The sequence below is a fragment of the Saimiri boliviensis genome, chromosome 7, assembly GCF_048565385.1.
Source record: "Saimiri boliviensis isolate mSaiBol1 chromosome 7, mSaiBol1.pri, whole genome shotgun sequence".
Taxonomy (NCBI): domain Eukaryota; kingdom Metazoa; phylum Chordata; class Mammalia; order Primates; family Cebidae; genus Saimiri; species Saimiri boliviensis.
In genome coordinates this window covers 15,925,203-15,949,200 of record NC_133455.1, presented here as the reverse complement: position 1 = coordinate 15,949,200, position 23,998 = coordinate 15,925,203, and the positions used below count along the sequence as shown (strand labels likewise).

Genomic DNA, 23,998 nt, shown 5'->3' with positions numbered 1-23,998 from the left:
CAGGACCTGTTAGAAGCCCCCAGGTGATGGTGAGGTTGGGTAAGCAGGATGGCAAAATACTCTGCTCCCTACTGCTGAGAAAGGGATCTGAATCCAAGGGCCTCCCAGGGACTTCCCAGCCCCTCTTCTGCAGGCCTCTGCTCTTTGTCCCCATCCTACTGGTCAGGCCAGATGGCCGCTCTTCAGGAAACAGTGGGAGGGGGAAGTGGCAGATTACAGACCTCTAGACTCCAGCTAAAGCCTGCTCGTTGGGGGTCACCCATCCCTGTCTTATACCGGCCTGAGTGCCCAGGCTGAATGCTGCCCTCTTGGGAGGAACCAGGGTGAGCCACCCCGGCGAACCGGGGTGAACCAGCAGCTGTGGCTGAGCCGGAAGAAAACCCACACTCCCTCCAAGCTGCTGCTGCTGGAGCAAGCCTGGGATGCTCTGATGTCACCAGAAAGTGCCTCCTGTCAGGCCTCAGCCACTATTCTAGTCTCAAGAACATACCTCCGCCTGTTAAAAGTCTCTCGACTTCAGCAGCCTCTTTATAAATAATATAGAACCTTGTAGTGTGCAGAGTTGCTGGCTAAGAACTTCTTTCTTTTATGCAAGATGTTCCAAGGGCCTCAGCAGTGGGCACACCTCCCTCCCGGGGAGCCCTGTAAATGCTGTTACGATCTCAGGAACGGACGCTTCCATCCATGGGTGCTGCTGGTCTAGCTGCGTGCTAAGCGCCAAGCATTTTCACAGGCAGTTCCAGAGCAGCTGGACGACCTGGGTTCAAATCCTGGCTCTGCCACTTCCTAACTGTGTGCGCTCGGGCAAGTGGCTTTGCTTCTCTTTGCCTCCGTGACTGCACCTACAAGACCAGGGCAATGAGAGTTGCAAGAGCCCTGGGGTGTGACAAAGGAGAAAAGAACTGAAACAGAAAAAGTGCTTAGAACAGCGCAAGCCAGCAGCTGTCTGGGTGTCTGCCACTATCTTACTGTTGCTACTGATGTCCTGGAGGAAGCAGAAAAGTTCCCTTTTAAAGTTTCCTTTATTGTAAAAGAGTAAGTGTGTTAATAACTCTGTTAAGCCCTATCCTATGTAGCTGTTAGACATGCCATCCTTACGGGCACATGGTACATTGTATGTCTTTGTACTTTAACCAAGATATCTGTGCTGGACGTGCTCACAAGCACGTCCCAGCTCTCCATTGCTTTTACCTGTTTAGAAAAGTTTTAAGTTGTTAGCCAGTCGGGTTTTAGTTTAGATTGTGAGGTTTGGCCCCAGCCAACAGAGATCAGACACAGCAGTCGGGACCACCCCAAATGTGTAAGAGATAAATTTGTGTGTTTTCCTCTGTTTGCTGTACTCTCATGGCAGCGTGGCTAGCGAGAGGACCCTTCCTGCAGTCTGGGAAGTAAAAATTGCGTTGCTGAAAAACCCTTTGTCTCAGTGCTAATTTTTCTTTGCAGCACTGAGCATCTATTTCCAACATGTTCTTAAGAAGCACTCTCCCAGGAGAAACCTTTATGTCCATTTCATCCACAGGAAACAGAGACCCCTTCCCCCAGGTTAAATGACTGGCCTCATTCACCTGCCCTGTTAGTAGCCAAAGCAGGACTTGAACCCTAGTCTATTCCACGGGGAATCTCATGGTCAATTATAAAACTCTGCTGCCCCCTAGAGCATGGGGAGGGATGAGGCACAATCAAGACTAGTGGGGCTTCCTACCTGTGGGAACCTGTGACCAGCAGCAAAGTCACCCCCTGGACCTTGCTGGGGGCGCCACCCTTCTCCACCATCCTCCACCATCTTGAGACCGTGGACAGCTCAGTGCCCCCTCACTGAGCCTCGGCTTCATCAATAAAATGGGTTTATAGTAACAACATGACCCTGTAGAACAGTATGATGATTAAAGGACATGAGCTTTAAGGCAGGCCGCAGTGGCTTACACCTGTAATCCCAGCACTTTGGGAGGCACAGGCGAGTGGATTGCTTAAGGCCAGGAGTTCCAGATCAGACTGGGCAACATAGAGACCCTGTCTCTACTAAAAAATACAAAACTTAGCCAGGTTGGTAGCGTGTGCTTGTAATCCCAGCTATTCGGAAGGCTGAGGCATGAGAAGAGCTTGAACCTGGGAGGCAGAGGATGCAGTGAGCTGAGATCACACCACTGCACTCCAGCCTGGGTGACAGAGCAACTCTGTCTCAAAAAAAAAAAGGACATGAGCTTTTATAAAGGCATCCTCTCCCACATCTTCTCTGGCCCCATGGGGGTGGGTCCCATCAGCCTCCTGGATAACACAAGCCCCCTCCAAGACCAGCTGAGCTCTAAGATATGCCAAGGCTGGGAGTGCTCACATCTCCTTCCAGGCCACCTCGGGGACTTCTCAAAACTTCATTTTTGGCACAGACCCTCCGGTGACTTGAGTTGGTTGTTTATGTGCCTAAATGTCCCCGTAATCCCACTGACGGATGTTAGGGTTCTTCCGATATCCTCCCCTGAGCAGGTGTCCCAGGAGGTTAACTGCTGAATCTGACATTTCTCCGCCTCCCCCTCAGCACCCGCCCACCCCTAGTCATTGTGGAGCCACTCACTTGGCGTAGAGAAGCACCATCTGGCGGCGTTCTCCGTATTTGTTATGGGACACCACGCTTGGTTGAATTCACAGGAGGGCCAGTGCCTCTGGGGGCCTGGAGGTGACTTGCTGGTTCCAGGAGGGAGTCAGGAACAGGGGAGCTCCATTTCTGGTGTTCACACTTCCTTGCCAGGCCCCTACCAGACAAGGTGAGAGGAGGTGCTCCAGTGAGATGCGATCAACAGAAGGGTGCAGCCTGCTTAGATGGCAGGGGAGGCCGGGCATGGTGGCTCACACCTGTAATCCCAGCGCCTTGGGAGACCAAGGCAGGTGGATCACCTGAGGTCAGGAGTTCGAGACTAGCCTGGCCAATATGGTGAAACTCCGTCTCTACTAAAAATATAAAAAATAGCCAGGCGTGGTGGTGGGCGCCTGTAACCCCAGCTACTCGGGAGGCTGAGGCAGGGGAATTACTTGAACCCAGAAGGCAGAGGTTGCAGTGAGCCGAGATTGTGCCACCGCACTCCAGCCTGGGCAACAGAGCAAGACTCCATCTCAAAAAAAAAAAAAAAAAAAATTAGCCAGGCATGGTGGCAGGCATCCCAGCTGCTTGGGAAGCTGAGGCAGGAGAATCGCTTGAACCCGGGAGGCAGAGTTTGCAGTGAGCTAATATCGCGCCACTGTACTCCAGCCTGGGGGACGGACCCAGACTCCATCTGAAAAAGGAAAAAGAAGGCAGGGGACAGCAAACAGTGCACCTGGGCTAGCAATTTATTCATAAGTCTAGAGTGAATTCCCTTCACCTCACAAGCTTCCCCATCTCTTGTTGGCGCATCCTACAAACACCAGTTTTTAAATTCTCCTTTTTGGAAATCTGCTACTGTCCTCAACTCACAGCAGCCTTTTCCTTCTCTGAAATGCTACAAGAGAAGATTAACAAAGACCAGGCGTGGTGGCTCATGCCTGTAATCCCAGCACTTTGGGAGGCTGAGGCGGCGGATCCTGAGGTCGGGAGTTTGAGACCAGCCTGACCAACATGGTGAAATCCCGTCTCTAACAAAAATACAAAAATTGGCAGGGCGTGGTGGCACGTGACTATAATCCCAGCTACTCAGGAGGCTGGGGCCGGACAATCACTTGAACCGGGGAGGCGGAGGTTGCAGGGAGCCGAGATCTCACCACTGCACTCTGGACTGAGCGACAGAGCAAGACTCTGTCTCAAAAAAAAAAAAAAAAAAAAAAAAAAAGAATAGCAAGAAGTCAGGGCTGCAGCATCAGCGGCTGCTATGGAAAGATATCTATATGGGTCGTGTCCTTAGCGGAGGTGGCGGGAGAAGATTCCAGGAGAGAAGGAAGCCAGGGAGATGGCACACTCACTGGTGAGGCCAAGATTAAAAGGGAGACCTGAGATTCACACTGGGGAAGAATTAGGATTTCTGTCATCAGAGCCAGGGAACCTGGGCTTTGAGAGTACTATCCCACATGGAGAAGGGGCCCTGGTGTCTGCCATCAGCACAGTGACTATAATTAGTGTTCAGCTGAGGCCCTTGAAAAAAAGTCAATTCTTCCTTCCTGGCTAAATAGCAATTTGCTGCATTCTGTACTTGGTGGGCACCGCCAGGTTTCTCAGGAGGGCACGGTGTTTTCCTTAGTCAGAATCTTTAAATCCAGAAGGTTTAGCCTTAAGTACAGAAAGGATGAAGTAATGCAAAGTCATAGTTGCCTTTTTTTTTTTTTCCGTCCTGTATTATATTGAAAAGTAATCTATGTATATTGGTACACTTTATATTTTAAGGGTCTGAGATGTTTAAGAGAATTTGGCATCACCTAACAGAAAAGCCTTGTGATTCCAATTTCAAACGAATTGAGTAATCAATTATGATCACATATTTTTGTAAATTGTGGTGACATAGACATACCATAAAATTGACCATCTTAACCATTTTCAAGTACACAGTTCAGTAGTGTTGTCTATTCACATTACTGTGTCAGCCAGATTTTAACCTGGAAGTTATGTGAGAACTTAATATTAAGTCTATAAACAGAATGTTACTCTTTAAGATAACTTACCATTTGCATATTTAAAAGTTCAATTTATTAGATGTATAAAAATTCGTAATGAAGTACTTAGAAGGTTCTGAAAAGTGCTTAAAAAGAAATCAAATATATTAAATACATAAGTGCACTTAAAGTATTTAAGGGAATTAATTTAATGGCTTAAAAAAAAAGCCTTAAAGGCCAGGCATGGTGGGCTCATGCTGTAATCGCATTACTTTGGGAGGACAAGGCAGCCAGATCATCTGAGGTCCGGAGTTCGAGACCAGCCTGACCGACATGGAGAAGCCCCATCTCTACTAAAAATACAAAATTAGCCAGGCATGGTGGTGCATGCCTATAATCCCAGCTACTTGGGAGGCTGAGGCAGGAGAATAGCTTGAACCCGGAAGGTGGAGGTTGCTGTGAGCCGAGACTGTGCCATTGCACTCCAGCCTGGGCAACAAAAGTGAAACTCCATCTCAAAAACAAAAACAAAAACAAAACAAACAAAAACCTTAAAAATGATTGTAAACTACAGTCTATTTATAAACAAAATAGGGATATTCATAAGTTCAACACAAAGTGTTAGGGAAGAATTGGTGTTTCAAATTTGTATTTGTAAGAAATAGAATTTTTTCTTTTTTTTTTTTTTGAGACGGAGTTTCACTCTCGTTACCCAGGCTGGAGTGCAATGGCGCGATCTCGGCTCACCGCAACCTCTGCCTCCTGGGCTCAGGCAATTCTCCTGCCTCAGCCTCCTGAGTAGCTGGGATTACAGGCACGTGCCACCATGCCCAGCTAGTGTTTTGTATTTTTAGTAGAGACGGGGTTTCACCATGTTGACCAGGATGGTCTCGATCTCTCGACCTCGTGATCCACCCGCCTCGGCCTCCCAAAGTGCTGGGATTACAGGCTTGAGCCACCGAGCCCGGCCTCTTTTTTTTTTTTTTTTTTTTTTTGAGACGGAGTTTCACTCTTGTTACCCAGGCTGGAGTGCAATGGCACGATCTCGGCTCACCGCAACCTCCTCCTCCTGGGTTCAGGCAATTCTCCTGCCTCAGCCTCCTGAGTAGCTGGGATTACAGGCACGCGCCACCATGCCCAGCTGATTTTTTTTTGTATTTTTAGTAGAGACGGGGTTTCACCATGTTGACCAGGATGGTCTCGATCTCTCGACCTTGTGATCCACCCGCCTCGGCCTCCCAAAGTGCTGGGATTACAGGCTTGAGCCACCGCGCCCGGCAGAAATAGAATTTTTTGCAGGGGGATGGAGTCTCACTCTGTCACCCAGGCTGGAGTGCATTGGTGTGGTCTTGCCTCACCGTAACCTCCGCCTCCTGGGTTGAAGCAATTCTTCTGCCTCAGCTTCCTGAGTAGCTGGGACTACAGGCGCTGGCCATCATACTGGGCTAATTTTTGTATTTTTAGAAGAGACAGAGTTTCATCATATTGGCCAGGCTGGTGTTGAATTCCTGACCTCGTGATCCACACAACTGCGCCTCCTAGGGGTGGGATTACAGGCAAGAGCCTGGCTTTTTTTTTTTTTTTTTTTTTTTTTCCCAATTAATATTCTATTTGTTGCCAGGCATGGGGGCTCACACCTGTAATCCCAGCACTTTCGGAGGCTGAGGTGTGCAGATCACCTGAGGTCAGGAGTTCAAAACCAGCCTGTTCAATATAATGAAACTCCATCTCCACTAAAAACACAAAAATTAGCAGATGGTAGCATGTGCCTATAGTCCCAGCTACTTGGGAGGCTTAGGCAGGCAGGAGAATTGCTTGAACCCAGGAGGTGGAGGTTGCAGTGAGTAGAGATAGTGCCACTGTACTCCAGCATGGACAAGAGAGTCATATGACTCCGTTTCAAAAATAAAATAAAAATAAAAATAATTGGCTGGGTGTGGTGGCTCACGGCTGTAATCCCAGCACTTTGGGAGGCTGAGGCGGGTAGATTACCAGGACAGGGGTTCAAGACCAGCCTGGTCAATATGGTGAAACCCCGTCTCTACTAAAAATAAAAATATTAGCTAGGCATGGTGGTGAGTCCCTGTAGTCCCAGCCGCTAGTGACATTGAGGCAGGAAAATCGCTTGAACCAGGGAAGTGGAGGTGGCAGAAAGCTGAGATCACGCCACTGCACTCCAGTCTGGGCAAAAGAGCGAGACTCCATCTCAAAATAAATGAATGAATAAATAAATAAAATAAAATAAAAAATAACCTATAAAGTATCCCCTGAATAATCTTTCACAAAAGCCGTTGAGAGCCGAGGGTGGTGGTGCTCACCTGTAGTCCTCGCTACTATGGAGAAGAGGATCACCTGAGTCCGGGAGGCCACCTGGGGCAACACAGTGTCCCTGTCATCAGACGCAGGGAATCTGGGCTTTTGAGTACCACCCTACGTGGAAGGGAAAGGGCCCTGAAATCTCATAAATAATGAGGGTTCACAATCTCACTATCATCTCGTTAGCACTCTAATTGGTTTTAAAACATGTTTAAAAATAGAAAATCTTTAAGGACACCAGTACCCCATGCTGACACATCAATCTCCAAACCACTTGTATATAAAATCCCTCATGACTTACTGGTTCCCAAACTTGAGCGTGTGTCTCAGAAGCCCTTGGGGGGGCTTCTTAAAATACACATCACTGAGCTCCAGCACCAGAGCTTCTGATTTGGTGGGTCTGGGTTCAGAATCTGCATTTCTGACAAGTTCTCAGGTGATCCTGTTGCAGTTGGTCTAGGAAGAGACTTTGAGAAGCATTGCACTAGCTTTGCGCAGTGGCAGTACAAGTAGCCAATGAGGTTTGTCTGAGGCGTGATTGTTGCTAATTGAAAAATAACAACAACAACAACAACAACAACAACAACACTGCACTAAATCCAGAGAGGTCGTGTGTTTGCACCATCGTTCCCCGATATCTGAGCTGCCTTTCTTTGGCCCTGAATTCCCCTGTCTCTAACATGAGAATAACATAGCAGCACTTACCCTGCCGGGCTGCTGGGAGGGTGAGAGGTATGTATGTGCAGCGCCGGGCACGTGCTGGGCTCACGGCGTGTGGTGGATGTAGATGTGTGATACGGCCTGGCTGTGTCCCTGCCAACATCTCACCCTGAATTGCAATAATCTCCATGTCAAGGGCAGGGCCAGGTAGAGACAACTGAATAAGTCTCACAGGATCTGAAGGTTTTATAAACGGGAGTTCCCTGCACAAGCTCTCTTGCTGCTGCCATGTAAGACATCCCTTTGCTCTTCCTTTGTCTTCTGCCATGATTGTGGTGCCTCCCCAGCCATGGGGAACTGTGAGTCCGTTAAACCTCTTTCCTTTGTTAGTTACGCAGTCTTGGTATGTCTTTATTAGCAGCATGAGAACAGACTAATACAGTATGACTGCATTACTGTTACATGCCCCACATGGCTACATGGCCTGGGTGTCTTTTTTACGTTCCATGCACCCAGCGTACTGCTATGCACATGGCAGAAGCTCAACAAATATAAATGGAGGTAGAGTGAGAACCGGGCAAAGGAAACGGACTATGCAATGGCCCAGCGGTGGGCGGGTGAAGGGAAGTCAGGCAGGTGAACCTGCCAAGGTAAGAGACAGTGGTGGCTTGGACCAGGGTGGTGGCAGTGGGGAGGCACAGGGGTCCAGGGCAGTCCCTAGAGAAGGACAAGGCGATGGGTGAACCCTGAAGGGTGAGCGAAGGGGTGAGCCCCAGGGCTCATTTTGATGGGGAACGAGAAGGAGTTTTATCTACATTCAGGAACTCAACAGATTCCCTTAGGGCACTTGCCGGCGTGTGAGGCCAAATAACTGATTTCCTTCCTAAGGCCCTGCCAGTCCACTCAGTGAGTCAGCCTCCTCGGGTGTCGGAAACAGACACCAATGTGGAAATGGCAAGTTGCTCACAACCTGGATGGTTCTAGGACTACGTGGGCATAGCTGGTCCTGATCCCTGAGCAGCAGGAGAGTCCAGGTTTGGTCTACAAACAATAGCCCCAAGGCAATATTTCTGAAGCCGTGGCCCCTCTCCTGGCCTGCTGTGTTCTTGTGGGTTGGTGGCACATTCCACCAAGGCAGTGAGGGCAAGGCCAGACACTTCACATCCCATTCTGAACCCCAGATCTCACTGGGCCACCAAGAGGCAGGAGCGTTTGAATTCAAAATCAAAGGACAACAGACCATCTCCGGGCAAACCAGTGGGCTCCAGGCAGACACGAGGCTTCTGAAGTGGGGAGAGGGAAGAGCATCTTGAAAAGAATGGATGAAGGGGTTGGGAGGGGAGACACATCTCCCCCAGCCTTCGATCTGTACGGCCCAGCCATGACAGAAGTAGTAACACAAGCTGGGAACACATTTTGCTTTCTTATGACTCACTCAGGAAAGGAAAATGGAAAATTACCACTCTCCTCTCTCCCTTTCCCAAATAGGAACACGTGCTCTTCCTTGGTGGGGAAGAGCCTGGGTGCGACCAGCTGGTGGGACACCTGGGCCATCTCGTGCAGCCGCTGGCTCCTTCCTCCCGCCCTTGGTACTCCCTGTTCAACAGAGGCTTTTCCAGGCAGTGCGCAGAGAGCCAGGCTTAATGAGCTTTTAAGATTAGAGATGCTATTTGCCTGGGGTGGCTGTGCAGCCCAGACTGAGGGTGACTCATGCCGAATGTGTCTTGCCTAGACAGTGACAATTCGCAGCATCTCTAAACTAAACTACAAAACATTGTCCCCTCGCTCTCCCTCACCCTGGCCATCTGTTTGTCTCTATTACTGGGTACACAGTACTGTCAGGGGCCTTCTGCCCCTTCCTACATGGCTCACTTCAGGGCTGCCACTCCACACATTACAAACCTACACATTGAAGGCCCCGGAACCAGCCCTTCTGCTCAGCAGCAATACGTCCACCTCCAGCTCCAAGCTGGGGAGTGGGGGACTGAACTAAAGTGATTAACAAATGGTAAATAGTGCTCAACGATTTCAATGAGTAATTAAGAGAAAGACTATGGAAGACCTAGCTGCAGAAGAAATGTTAGGTATCACTATATGGCATTATGCATAAACTGTCACGTCACCATCATGTCACCTGTCACTGTTGCATGTCACCTGTCATTGTCATGTCACATGTCATTGTCACCTGTTGCCTGTCACCTGCATGTCACCTATTACCTGAATCACCTGTTGCTTGTCACATGTCACTATCACCTGTTGCCTGTCACGTCATATCATTCACATGCTCTAACACCTGTCACTGTCATATCACTAACACGCCACAGGTCATTGACATGTCCTTAGCATGTTATTGGCATGTAAGAAGGATGTCATGTCATTGGTATGTCATGTCATTGGCAAGGCCATATAAGCACATATTTAATGTGTAAAAGGTAGTCCATTAGCATGTAATTGCCATGGCTTCAACCTGTAATTAGCACGCCACATGTTCCTGGCATGTAAGAGACATGGCCTTATAATGGAAGTGACATACATGCCATTAGCATGTCACCTGTCAAATGGCACTGCCACTTGTGTCACCAGCCAAATGCAACATGTCACTGTCACCAGGCATGTCACATGTAATGTTACTGTCATCTGTCACTATCATGTGTCACCTATCAAATGTCACATGTGACTTGTCATTGTCAAATAGCACTGTCCTCAGTCACTGTCAGGTCATTGTCTCCTGCACTGTCACAAGTCACCTGTGAAATGTCACATGTGACCTATCATATGGTCATCAGTCACTGTCACATGTAATGCCACTGTCATGTCTCCTGTCACTGTCACCTGTAATTGTCACATGTCGCTGCCACCTAACACCTGCCATGTCCTTAGCATTTTCTTAGCATATTTTCAGCATGCAATAAGCACGTTGTCAGCTTGTAATAGGCATGTCCTTTGCACATAACATGTCACAGGCATGTCTAAATAGGTACATTCTTCATATCATAGGTACTTAGTGCATTACAGGTCCTTGGCTTACACACGTGAGAAATCCTTAGCATGTCACATGCATGCTTGGTGTATAATAGGCATGTAACGGACATGATCATAACGTGATAAGTACACAGTAAAAACGTAGCATGTCAGTGACGTTATAGGCATGACCTTAGGCATATAACTGGCATGTCCTATCATGTTAGCAGCATATAACAAGCATCCCTTAGCATATAATAGGTATAGCATAAACAAGCATGACCATGCCATTTAAACAAATGCAGCATACAAGTATGAGAATGCAGGCAGCTTGTGATATACATGACAGTGACATGCAATTGGCATGTAGTGAGCATGTCTTAACATGAGTGGCATGTAATGTGTGGCAATGAATGCAAAAAGTGTGACAACATAAAATAAACATGTCCAAACGTACTTGGTGTGTAATGAGCATGTAAAAGGCATGTTGTATTGTGAGACATATCTTAGCATGTTGATGTATGTCCCTGGCATGTAATAGACATAACTATAGCATGCAACGCACAAGTCCTTAAATGTTCCTAGCATGCAATAGCCACGTTTTCAAATATAGCTAGCATGCAATAGCCATGTCAGTGGCATGTAACATTCATGACCATAGGATGAAATGGGTATGGAATCAGCATGTTCTAGCACGTCAGTAGCATGCAAGCATGTCCTTAGCATGTAGATGTAATTATAGCATAAAACAAGCATGGCCATAGTGTGTAATAAGCATGTGAAATGTATGTTTAAAATGTCAGTAGTGGTAAATAATAGCCTGTCATTGGCATGTGATATGCATATCTTAACATGTCAGTGGCATAGAAATAGATATGATAACATGTCATAGGCATGTCATCACATATCCCTGGTATGTAAAAGGCATGATCATGGCACTAATAGGTATGCATTTGCATGTTGATGGCACGTAAGAGGCATATTATGGGCAAATAGCTGTGTCTTCACTAGTATGCAACAGGTGTGTTAGTGGCATATAACAGACATGACCATAGCACATAATGGGCATAGAATCATGCCTGCAGGTTCGTGGCATGTAACAGGCATGACCATAGCATGTGATGGGCATATAAGTAATTTCTTTTCATGTCAGTGGCATGTAATAGGCATGACCACAGCATGAAGCACATTTTAGTATGTCAGCAGCATGTAATGGGCATGTACTTGGCATGCAATAGGCACATGTCACCTGTCACCAGTCACCCACTCACCTGTCACTCTCACTACTCACATTTTACCTGTCACCTCATGTTATGATGTCACCTATGGGTCACCAATCACGTCACTGCCACTATCATGTCATGTCACCACATCACTGTCGCATCACTTGTCACTCATTACCTGTTACATACCAATCATATCACCTGTCACCTGTCACTGCCATGACACTTTTAATCTGTGTCACTGTCACATCACTGCATGTCACTGTCAGTCACATTTCAGTCACGTCACCTGTCACATCATGTCATGTCATGGTCATCTGTCATGTCATGTCACTCATGTCACATCACCTATCACTCAGATGTCATTGTCACCTGTTACATGTCCCATCACTCATCTGTCATCTACCTGTCATCTGTGACTCAAGTCACCTGTCACTATTACCAGTTACATGTCAATGTCACCTGACCATGTCACCTTCACTCTCAACCTGTTGCCTGTGACTCATCACCTTGTCACTGCCACCCATCACTCTCACATGTCACCTGTTACTGTCACATCACCTGTCACCATGTCACTTGTTTCCATCATGCCACATTTTGCAAGAATGTCATATGTAGTTAGTATGCCAGCTTGGCACAATTCAAAAGAATGCCTCCTGTACTAAGCACGTCATTGGCAGGTGACATATCATTAGCATATCATAAGCATCACATGCCACACAGATGTCACTAGCATGTTGCAAGTGTTCATATAGTGTATGCATTTTTGTACACATGTTGCAAGCATGTTTATGCAATGTGTCATGGCATGTTGGAAGCCACATGCATGTCATAAAGCACAACATGCTTGTCATGAAGTAATGTCATGTCACAAACATATCATGTCATGTCACAAAAATGATACAAAACCTGTCAAGATGACATGCCACAAGTCATATGCATGTTATGCCTGTCAGAAGCATGACATGCATTTAATATGCACAATATAGTCTATATGCTACATGCACAACATATGTAATATATGTGATGTTACCTGCAGAACATTTGTAATATACACATTACATACATGCATTATGTACACATTACACAGAACATGGTGCAATGTGTATGCAGAACATGTATGCAATATGTTGCACATTTGCTATAACATGCAATATGTGTAATGTGTGTAGAACATGACATTATACAACATATGTAATATAAATGCTATATGCACATTTATATTTGTGATATGCACATGTGACATGCTATATGCATGACAAATGTTAACACCCACATGCATGTTATACACGTGTAATGCTATTTACACATCACATGTACAACACATCGTGTGCATAACATGTAGTGTGTGATGTTACAAAACATATGTACTGTTATATATGTTATACATGTATATGTATATAATATATAAATTGTTACACATAAACATTATATATGTCACATATCTATGTTAGCTGTTGATAAAAACAGACACACACATATATATGTGACTGAAATCACTGCTGTGAGAAACCAAGAATTTAACAGGTGGCCCTCTGAAGATTTTTGCCTCTCAGCTTCTAATTTCTGGAAAGGCAAAATGAAAGTATTCACATGAATATATCATGCTCTGACACAACAGAACAAAGTTCGCCCTGAGTTTGACAACTCAGCCAAACTGTACCTGCTCCAGCTCTGTGATAAGCAAGACCACTGAAACCCACAGACATTTACAGGGGAGGACTACCTTATTCTAGCTGTTTCCAGGGAGATGAAGATGAAAGCAAACTCAATCAGGAGAGTTGCAAAGAGCAGCTTGGGTTTTGGAGTCAGGTAGAACTGGGTTGGGATCTGGGCCTTGTTAGTAGCTGTGCTGTCTTGGGCAAGTCAGTCAACTTCTCTGGGCCTTGGTTTCCTCAGCTGTAAAGTGGAGAATTCCAGGTAAACGTGGCTGGCACAGAATAAGGGTCCAGAGCAGCATAAGCTTTATACAGAGTAGAATGTTTGTGATTTTTGGCAAAGGATGTCCTGTCACAGGAAGGTAAAGGTGACTTTATCTGATATCCCAGAAGCGTCTGCCTGCCGATTATGTCCCTGCCGATTACGTCAGCTGCTCCAGCTGAGGCAGGAGCAGGGTATGAATGCTGACCTTAGGAGGCGGCAACTGACATGCCTCTGAGGTTTGTGAGAAACAAAAGCAAGATCTTCCCTAAAGCAGCAGCCTCACTGCAATGACAGACCCACACATACGGGGGTGGATGAGCTCCTTGCTCCCCCAAGCTGCTGTAGTCTAAATGGCTACTCCATGACACCCCTGCCACCTGGATTCCAAGTCACCCACCACCTGAATGGGATTCTTTCACACTTGAGAGTTACATTTGGTTCTACAACTGGTGATGGTGTTTCCCACATTTTGGGGTATGGGTCCTGAAAGCAGAACAGACCCACCATTGTAGAGACCTGCGGCCCCAAGCTGAGCCAGCTATACAGGCTGAGAGACCTCTGGGCCAACTGGAGTCAAATGCAAAGGAGCTAAGCTGAAGGTTTCAGGAACAGCCTCAGCTAAGCCCCAGCATGCAGTATCTCCTGCCCTTGTAAGACTCTGGTCTCAGAGTGGGCGTGGTGGGTCACATCTGTAATCCCAGCACTTCCGGAGGCTGAGGCAGGCGGATTGCCTCAGGTCAGGAGTTCAAGCCCAGCCTGGCCAATACGGTGAAACCCCATCTCTACCAAAAATAGAAAAATTAGCCAGGCACATGCCTGTAGTCCCAGCTACTTAGGAGACTGAGGCAGAAGAGACTGCTTGAACCTGGGAGGCAGAAGTTGCAGTGAGCTGAGATTGAGCCACTGCACTCCAGCTTGAGCAACAGAGCAAGGCTCCATCTCAAACAAAACAAAACAAAACAAAACAAAACAAAATAAAACAAAACAAAAGAACCCGAACGCCTTGGAGGAGCATGACATCTGTGTTTCTGTTATCCAGCGCTCAGAAAAAAACAAAACCCCTTGAGTCTAGAAGTAGGAGAACGGTGTTCAATAGCATTCATCGGGGCATATGAGAGACACAGCTGGCTGGCTTGCTTGTTTTTTGAGACAGAGTCTCACTCTGTCACTCAGGCTGAGTTACAATGGTGCAATCTCAGCTCGCTGCAACCTCCACTTTCTGGGTTCAAGCGATTCTCCAGCCTCAGCCTCCTCAGTAGCTGGGACCACAGGCATGTGCCACCACACCCAGCTAATTTTTGTATTTTTTTGTGGAGATGGGGTTTTGCCATGTTGCCTAGGCTGGTCTTGAACTCTTGAGCTCCAAAAGATCCACTCAAAGTGGGTAGATTACAGGCATGAGCCACCATGCCCAGCCTTGGCTTGCTCTTCTAAGAAACAGCTGCTGGTATGCATACCAATGGCTACACATCCTGAGTGGTCTGAGAACGGCCAAAGCTTAAAGGACAGGTAGGCTTAGGGGTGAGAGCATGAAAATTTCAACACATTAGTGCATCACTGGCTCATTCACACCATGAGGCAGGCGCAGAAGAGACCATTATGTTCTTTGCAGATGAAGTTGCTGAGTACAATCCTGTCCCATACAGAAATAAATCACACTCCCAGAGCAAACTTAGATGGGCTATTCTTATATCTCAGTCCAAATAATTTCTCTTAGCCAATACAGTATGTTGAGTCAAGGTCTTAGACGTCATTAATTTAAAAAATAAGGCCCAGGATGGTGGCTCATGCCTGTAATCCAGCATTTGGGGAGGCCAAGGTGGGAGGATTGCTTGAGTCCAGGAGTTTGAGACCAGCCTGGGCAACATAGCAAGATCTTGTCTCTACAAAAATAAATAGACAGCCAGGCATGATGGCTCATGCCTGTAATCCTAGCACTTTGGGAGGCTGAGGTGGGTGGATCATCTGAGGTCATGATTTCGAGACTAGCCTGATAAACACAGTGAAACCCCATCTCTACTAAGTATACAAAATTAGGGGGGCATGGTGGTGCATGCCTGTCATCTCAGCTACTTAGGAGGCTGAGGCAGGAAAATCACTTGAACCCAGGAGATGGAGGTTGCAGTGAGCCGAGATCATGCCACTGCACTCTAGCCTGGGCGATAAGAACGAAACTCCATCTCAAAAAAAATTTTTTTTTAATAATAATAAATAAAAATTAGCTGAGTGAGGTGGCAGAGACCTGTAGTCCCAAGTACTTGGGAGGCTGAGGTGGGAGGATCAAGTGAGCCCTGGAGTTCAAGGTTGTAATGAGCCATGGTCACGCCACTGCACCCCAGCCTGGGCAACAGCGTGAGATCCTGTCTCTTACAAATAAAATAAGGAAACCGCAAGATTGTGTATGGGCCTTTATAAGTGAACTCTGCCATCCTCCTAGTCTGCCCAACTCTGTGAGGCTAGAGGATAAAGGAGCCAGTACTGACCTAAGGAAGACTGGGTCTGATGATTCTGCGGGCTCCCGCTGAACTTTGATTAAAAAGTGTGAGCGATCTGTTCCTTCAAGGATGATCTGCTTTCCTGTTAAAGCAAAGGCTTTAAAGACATTGTTTCTAGCTGGGCACAGGGGCTCATGCCTGTAATCCCAGCACTTTGGGAGGCCAAGGCAGGAGGACTGCTTGAGCTCAGGAGTTTGAGACTAGCTGGGGCAACATGGTGAAACGCCATCTCTACAAAAAAATACAAAATATTGGCCAGGCATGGTGGCGCACCTTGGTGTCTCGGCTACTTGGGAGACTGAGGTGGAGAATCCCCTGAGTCAGGGAGGTCAAGGCTGCAGTAAGCTGAGATTACACCCCATACCCCAGCCTGAGCAACAGAACGAGACCCTACCTCAAATTAAAAGAAAGAAAAAGTTCCTACTGAATGTTTTACCTGTAGCAAGAGAACATTTTGGAACCCCAGCTTACCTGAAACAGCAGGTATTTTGTCAGGCAGTTACAGTGTTTGCCTCGGGCAAATGGATTTAGCGTTTTAACTGTCTTTTTCTTTCCTTCCCTCCTCCCTTCCCTCCTTCTTCCTTCCTCTCTCTCTCCGCCCCCCCTTCTTTCTTTTCTTTGCCTGAGCCTACCAAATACCTGGGTTTACAGGCATGCGCCACCATGCCCAGCTATTTTTGTATTTTTAGTAGAGGCGAAGTTTTATCATGTTGGTCAGGCTGGTCTCAAACTCCTGACCTCAGGTGATCCACCCGCCTCAGCCCCCCGAAGTGCTGGGATTACAGGTGTGAGCCACAGCGTCCAGCCTTAACTGCATTTTTCTTTGACAACTTCTACCCTCTTGATTCCAGCTATGGGCAGGGTGGTATTCAGAAAATTGAAATGCTGTAAGTTTCTATAAAACTGGTTGACGGTCAACATCCAATTTCGTCATATTTAGGATGTACTTTTAGCATTACTATTAATTTTCTTAGGCATGATTGATACTGTGTTCATGTAGAGAAGTGCCCCTGTTCTTAGGATATATGCTGAAATACTTAGGAAGAAGTTTCAAGCTGCCTGGACATTTTCGAATGGTTCCGGGGAGAAGCACACATACCCTGAGCAGGAGATTAAACAGAACAACTGGTGAGCCTTGGTGGGTATCTTGGTTTCCATTACCCTATTTTGTTTTCAATGTTTTGACGTTGCTTAGACATCTGTCAAAAGAGCACTGTGTAAATGAACTCCACAGTAGGGGTGAGGACACTACAGCCTGTAGGCCTAACCCAGTCCACGGCCTGGCTCTGGACATAAACGTTTAAGGAACACAGCCATGCTCGCTCGTACTGCCTATGGCTGCTTTCCCACCACAATGACAAAGCTGAGTCATTGCAACAGAAACCATATGGCCCGCAAAGCCCAAAATACGCACTGTCTGGCCCTTTATAGAACAAGTGTGCCAACCCCAGCTTCAGAGGAAATCGTATTTTCAGAAGCAACTTCCTTTAGAAGCCTTCGTAGGCTTAGAATAGGTTTTTCCCAAACGCTAAGAGATGGTGAAGGATAACACTTCCTCGCTTTCCTTCTACAAAGCAAACGTGAGTGACGAGAGCATGCTGAAGCTGGCCAGGAGGCTGCATGTACAGTCAGTGAGGAAGAAATGGCAAGGCTTGGCAGGGCATGGTGGCTCACGTCTGTAATCCTAGCACTTTGGGAGGCTGAGGCTGGTGGATCGTTTGAGTCCAGGAGTTTGAGAACAGCCTGAGAAACATGGCAAAACCCCGACATTTACAAAAAATTTAAAAAGCAGCCTGGCAGGGTAGCTAACACATGCCTGTGGTCCCACGCTCCTCAGGAGGATGAGGCGGAAGGATTCTTCAACCCAGGAGTTTGAGGCTGCACTGAGCCATGATCGTGCCACTGCACTCCTGCCTGGGTAACAGAGCAAGACCTATCTTAAAAATAAATAAATAAATAAAAGAACAGGCTTGGAATCATTAAAGGATGATATTTAGGGAGACATTTTCTGTAGGACAAGAAAACCCTACAGAGGAAGCAATCTGGGGCAAGAGAAACACCCCTGTGTTCATAGCCAAAGACTCAGGCTGGGGCCCAGGTCTCAGACATTGTCCAAATCAAGTCTCTTAACCTCTCTGGGCCTTCTTACTTGTATATGAGTGAACGCTCTAGCAGTTGATAGTTAAAGGACTTTCAAATTCTCTAATCTTTCTGGTTTTTGTCTTGCTCTGCTGCCTAGGCTGGAATGCAGTGGTGTGATCATGGCTCGCTGTGCCTCAAACCCCTCGGCTCACGCAATCCTCCCTCCCACCTCAGCTCCTGAACAGCTGGGATTACAGGTAGCTGCCACCACACCTGGCTAGTTTTAAAATTATTTGTAGAGACGGCGGGCGGTGGGGGGGCTCACTATATTGCCCAGGCTGGTCTCGAACTCCCGGCCTCAAGTGAACACGACTTGCCTCGGCCTCCCAAAGCATTGGAGTTACAGGTATGAGCCACTATGCCTGGCTCAATTCTCGCATCTTGTGGCAACTATTAAATAAACAGTTCCATACAAAAGTAGTCATCACCTAGGATGTCTTACAACTGCACAGAGTCTTGCTTTGTCTCCCTGGTTGGAGTGCAATAGCACAATCTTGGCTCACCGCAATCTCCACCTCCTGGATTCAGGCAATTCTCCTGTCTCAGCCTTCCAGTAGCTGGGACTACAGACATATGCCACCATACCCAGCTAATTTTTGTATTTTTAGTAGAGATGGAGTTTCACCACATTGGCCAGGCTGGTCTTGAAATCCTGACCTCAGGTGATACACCTGCCTCAGCTTCCCAAAGTGTTGGGATTACAGGCGTGACCCACCATGGCCAGCCTATCCCACTTTCATAAGAGGCAAATAACTCTCAAACTAACTAGGGTTTTTTTTTTAATATGTTGGTTTTGTTTGTTTGTTTTTTTTTTTTGGATGGAGTCTTGCTCTGTTGCCCAGGCTGGAGTGCAATGGTACGATCTTGGCTCACTGCAACCTCCGCCCCCTGTGTTCAAGCGATTCTCCCTGCCTCAGCCTCCCCAGTAGCTTGGATTACAGGTGCCCACCACCATGCCTAGCTAATTTTTTGTATTTTTTTTTTTTAAGGAACAGATTTTAGGAGATCTGGGGTGGGTCAAGTCAATAAAATAAGCAACAATTACATATGAAAAAGGCTTTAGAACATACATTTTAGCCCTTGTAAGTCACAGAAATGTATGTCTGCATTTACTACAGCTCCTGGCACAAAGAAAGGCGGGTCCATTAAAAGGAACTCAAAGATTAGACAAATCGTCAACCAGTGAGCAGGAACAGAGCAGCTGTTCACAATACTACCGCCCAAGTGGAGCCTGCGTTTTCACTGGGGCAATATCGCCCCCAAGGGACAAAAATTTGTTCTTGGGGGAGTAAAAAAAAGTATGTGTATTTATGCTTTTTACGTATAAAACACACACACACACACACACACACAGAGTACACAAGCAGTTGTACAGTTTATCTGTGGTATTAACATTTCATGGAGCCAGGCACGGTGGCACACGCCTGTAATCCCAGCTCTTTGGGAGGCCAAGGCGGGTGGATCACTTGAGGTCAGGAGTTTGAGACCAGCCTGGCCAAGATGCAAAACCTCGCCTTTACTAAAAATAGAAAAATTAGGCCAGGTGCACAGTGGTTCATGCCTATACCCTAGCACTTTGGGATGCTGATGCGGGCAGATCACCTGAGGTCAGGAGTTCAAGACCAACCTGGTCAACATGGCAAAATTCTATCTCTACTACTAAAACCACAAAAATTAGCTGGGCATGATAATGCACGCCTATAATCCCAGCTACTCTGGAAGCTGAGACAGGAGAATTGCTTGAAACCAGGAGGCAGAGGTTGCAGTAAGCTAACATCATGCCACTACACTCCCACCTGGGCGACGGAACAAGACTCCATCTCAAAAAAAAAAAAAAAAGAAAAAGAAAAAGAAAAATTAGTCAGGCGTGGTGGTACACACCTGTAATCCCAGCTACTCAGGAGGCTGAGGCAAGAGAATCAAATGAACCCAGGAAACTGAGGCTGCAGTGAGCCCAGATCGTGCCACGGCACTCAAGCCTGGGCGACAGAGTGAGACTGCATCTTAAAACAAAAAATAACAATAAAAATAAATAAAATCATTCCGTGGCATGCTCACAGCAGCACTATTCACAGTAACTAAAAATACAAAATTAGTGGGGTATGGTGGGATGCGCTGGTAGTCCCAGCTACTTGGGTGGCTGAGACACAAGAGTCCAGGAGGCAGAGGCTGCAGTGAGCCAAGATCGTGCCACTGCACTCCAGCCTGGGTGACAGAGTGAGACTCCGTCTCACCCTGCCCCAAAAAAGCAGGTGGAAATTCTTTCTTTCTCTATTCCTTTTTTCTCTTTTGAGATAGTCTTGCTCTGTCACCCAGGCTGGAGTGCAGTGGCGCCATCACGGCTCACTGTAGCCTCGACCTCAAGCAATCCTCTCGCCTCAGCCTCCTGGGAGGAGCTAGGACTACAGGCGTTAAGCTATCACACCTGGGTAATTTTTAATTTTTTTGTAGAGATGGAAGCCTTGCTATATTGCCCAGGCTGATCTCAACTCCTAACCTCAAGCAATCCTCCCACCTTGGCCTTCCAAAGTGTTGGGATTATAAAAGCCACTGTGCCCACCTGGAAATTCTAACCATGCAAGGATTCTATAATGAGACTGCCCAGCTCATTCGCCCAAAATTTCTCCTTTCTGTATTCTGTGCAACTTCCTTCCCTGCATTTACTAAACAACGTGCAGCTCTTCCCACTCCCAGAGACCTGAATCACTGTTCTCAGGGCTTTTTTTTTTCTCAGTTGCACAGCCAAATAGGAAGTAGAACTTCCTATGGAAATATTAGCCCACTTTAAGCTTAATAGTAATAATAAAAACAAAACCGTCGAGAGGGGCACCACTGTACCAAAACCCGAAACTCTATGGCGTTAGCCTGGCAGTGGAGCGGCAAGGAAATGCCTCCCGGAGGCCGAAAGGCTGGAGAACTCTGTTTGGGGATCAGACTTGGTAAAATTGTTGCTTTCGATTTGCAGGGTGGAACCACTAGCCCTGCAGCCAGTCTAGAGAAAGCAGCCAAAAGAGACACGGAACACAAGGAACGTAGATTGCTCTTTGCTCTTTATCACCAGGGAAACTGCTCAAACTCCTGGCATCACGCGATCCTCCCACCTCAGCCTCCCAAAGTTCTAGGATTACAGGTGTGAGCCACTGCACCCAGACAGATATTATAATTATTACTATTCTACTTAACAAAAACATTTTAATTAAGTAAAATGATATAATTATACCTACTTTGTAGGAAAGACAAACAGGAGCGAAGCAAAAATGTGCTGATTTGAGAACTAAAACGGAAAAAGAGACTGAAATCCCAGGTGTCCCATGTGCAAAAGGCCACTGCTTCTGCACAGCAACGAGATGAGAATGAACACTGGCCACGCCGGTGGCTCACGCCTGTAATCTCAGCACTCTAGGAGGCCGAAGCAGGTGGATCACTTGAGGCCAGGAGTTTGAGACAAGCCTGGTCAACACAGCGAAACTCTGCCTACTAAAAATACAAAAATTAGCTGGGAGTGGTGGTACACACCTGTAATCCTAGCTACTCAGGAGGCTGAGATACAAGAATTGCTTGAACCCAGGAAGTGGAGGTTGCAGTGAGCCGAAATCACACCACTGCACTCCAGCCTGGGTGACACAGCAAGACTCTGTCTCAAAAAAAAAAAAAAAAAAAAAAGAAAAAGAAAAAGGAAAAAAAGGCCGGGTATGGTGGCTCACTTTGGAAGGCTGAGGCGGGCGAAACACAAGGCCATGAGATCAAGACCATCCTGGCCAACATGGTGAAACCCCGTCTCTACTAAAAATACAAAAATTAGCTGGGTGTGGTGGCGTGCAACTGTAATCCCAGCTACTCGGGAAGGTGAGGCAGGAGAATCGCTTGAACCCAGGAGTTGAAGGTTGCAATGAGCTGAGATTGTGCCACTGCTCTCTAGCCTGGCGACAGAGTGAGGCTCCGTCTCAAAAACAGAAAAGAAAAAAAAAGAAAATCACTGAACAACAAAGGCCTATTAAACAACTGTAATCAGCACTTTGGCAGGTGGATCACCTGAGGTCAGGAGATTGTGACCAGCCTGATCAAATTGGGAAACCCAGTCTCTACTAAAAATACAGAATTAGCCGTGTGTGGTGGTGTGTGCCTGTAATCCCAGCTCCCTGGGTGGCAGAGGCAGGAGAATCACTTAACCCGGGAAACGCAGGTTGCAGTGAGCCAAGACTGCACCACTGCACTCCAACTTGGGCAACAAGAGCGAAACTTGGTCTCAAAAACAAACAAAAACAAAAACAAAAAACCGACAAAACATTTTTCACTTAAGCAGCAAGCCTCACCTTTGGTTAATATCAGATGAAGACAGACACATTAAGTCAGGGGGAAGGGAGAGCCAAGAGGCGATACAGCAGGCTGGAAAGTTCTGGAAAAGAACGCTGGCTACGATTACAGGCACCAACAGGTTAGTAGCCTGCTAAACTTTAGAGGGACTCATTGCCAGGGGAATCACAAGCTTGTTGTACAAGCAAGTAAATAAAAGTCTTGGACAGGCCCCTAAACCTGCACCCAGCAGGAAGTGGAATGTGAAAGTCGGGTAGCACCCAGGCAGGATGCACCCGACACTCACATCTGAAGGGACCAGGGAGGAGGAGACTTGAGGAAGAACTTTCCAGAGGTCAGGGAGTTCCTCCCGGAGAGCAGTGAGGGCTTATGCAAGAAATGTCCCCCCTGAATGGGAACCGGGGGTGGGGATCCCGAAGGCGCCATACTGGGCTGATGCAGAGAACTTGCCAGGCCAGGGAAACTAGGCTGAGTGGGACGCACGGACCGAGGAGGGCTCTGGGTGTAGGGTACACACAAAGTCAGTGCCCATCAAACCTTTCCTCTTCCTTCTGGAAGAAATCCTTCCGGAAAGGAAACCATTTGGCACCTCCTCTGGAACACGGGCGTGGCCAGGCACTTGAGATCTGGCTGTTGAGACAGAGGCAGTGCACGTGACCCACGTGGTGAGGTCTCCTCCCTGCTTCTGCAGCCATCTGTGGTGGAGATGGTGAGTGTACACAGGCAGTGCCATCTGAAGGGCACCCCACTGCCAGCCACGTGCTACTGAGGCACGAGCGACTTGAGCAGGAGACTGGAGAAATCCGTCTCCACAGACAGCCTGGTTTAAGCGTCCGTGGCTGTCTCCTGCTGTGGAGGAGCACACTGGAGTGGCCCATGCAGTGGACCAGAGCTTCCACCCACACTATTACGTCTCCTTTCCCAGAACACAACTAGATAATGTCTCCCGCCTCCGTACAAAATGGGATTGAATATAGGGAGTGCCGCTTCCACACCGGCTCATGGAAGCTCCTAGATGGTATCATCCCTCTGTGCTCACCCCACTTTGGGTTGGATGGAGACGGACGGTCCCAGGGTACTCTGCCTCTGATGCCTGAACGAGGGCTGCCCTGCCAGTCCATTCCCCTGCCCAGTATTATGGATGCAAAAAGGTTCTATTGTGTTTGAGCCATTGTCACTTTTCGGGTCTATTGATTACAGAACTAGCATAGCGCTAATACAGTCATTGCTACGTGGCCATAATACATGTATTCTATAACTGCATATAATTTTATTCACTGAAGGAATGCGCTTTACCTTTAGGATTCTAAGTTTTCAGAAACGCAACATTCAAGGTTAAAGTTGCTGCCAGACTAAGGCTAAACCATGGCGAGGTAGCTGCTTGCACCAGAGAGTGTGGGTGTGACCAGCTGA

General features: G+C 47.2%; 1 long non-coding RNA gene and 1 pseudogene across 1 annotated transcript in view; both read left to right on the top strand.

The window, feature by feature from the left end:
• The window catches only part of LOC101053753 (uncharacterized), a 40,688-nt gene extending 17,433 nt beyond the window's left edge, over positions 1-23,255 (top strand). Inside the window, exon 3 of the long non-coding RNA XR_745400.2 lies at positions 23,160-23,255. This is a non-coding gene — a long non-coding RNA (uncharacterized LOC101053753). The remainder of the gene's footprint in view (positions 1-23,159) is intronic.
• LOC141585237 (U4 spliceosomal RNA) lies at positions 7,354-7,437 on the top strand (annotated as a pseudogene).
• Positions 23,256-23,998: the final 743 nt, after the last annotated feature.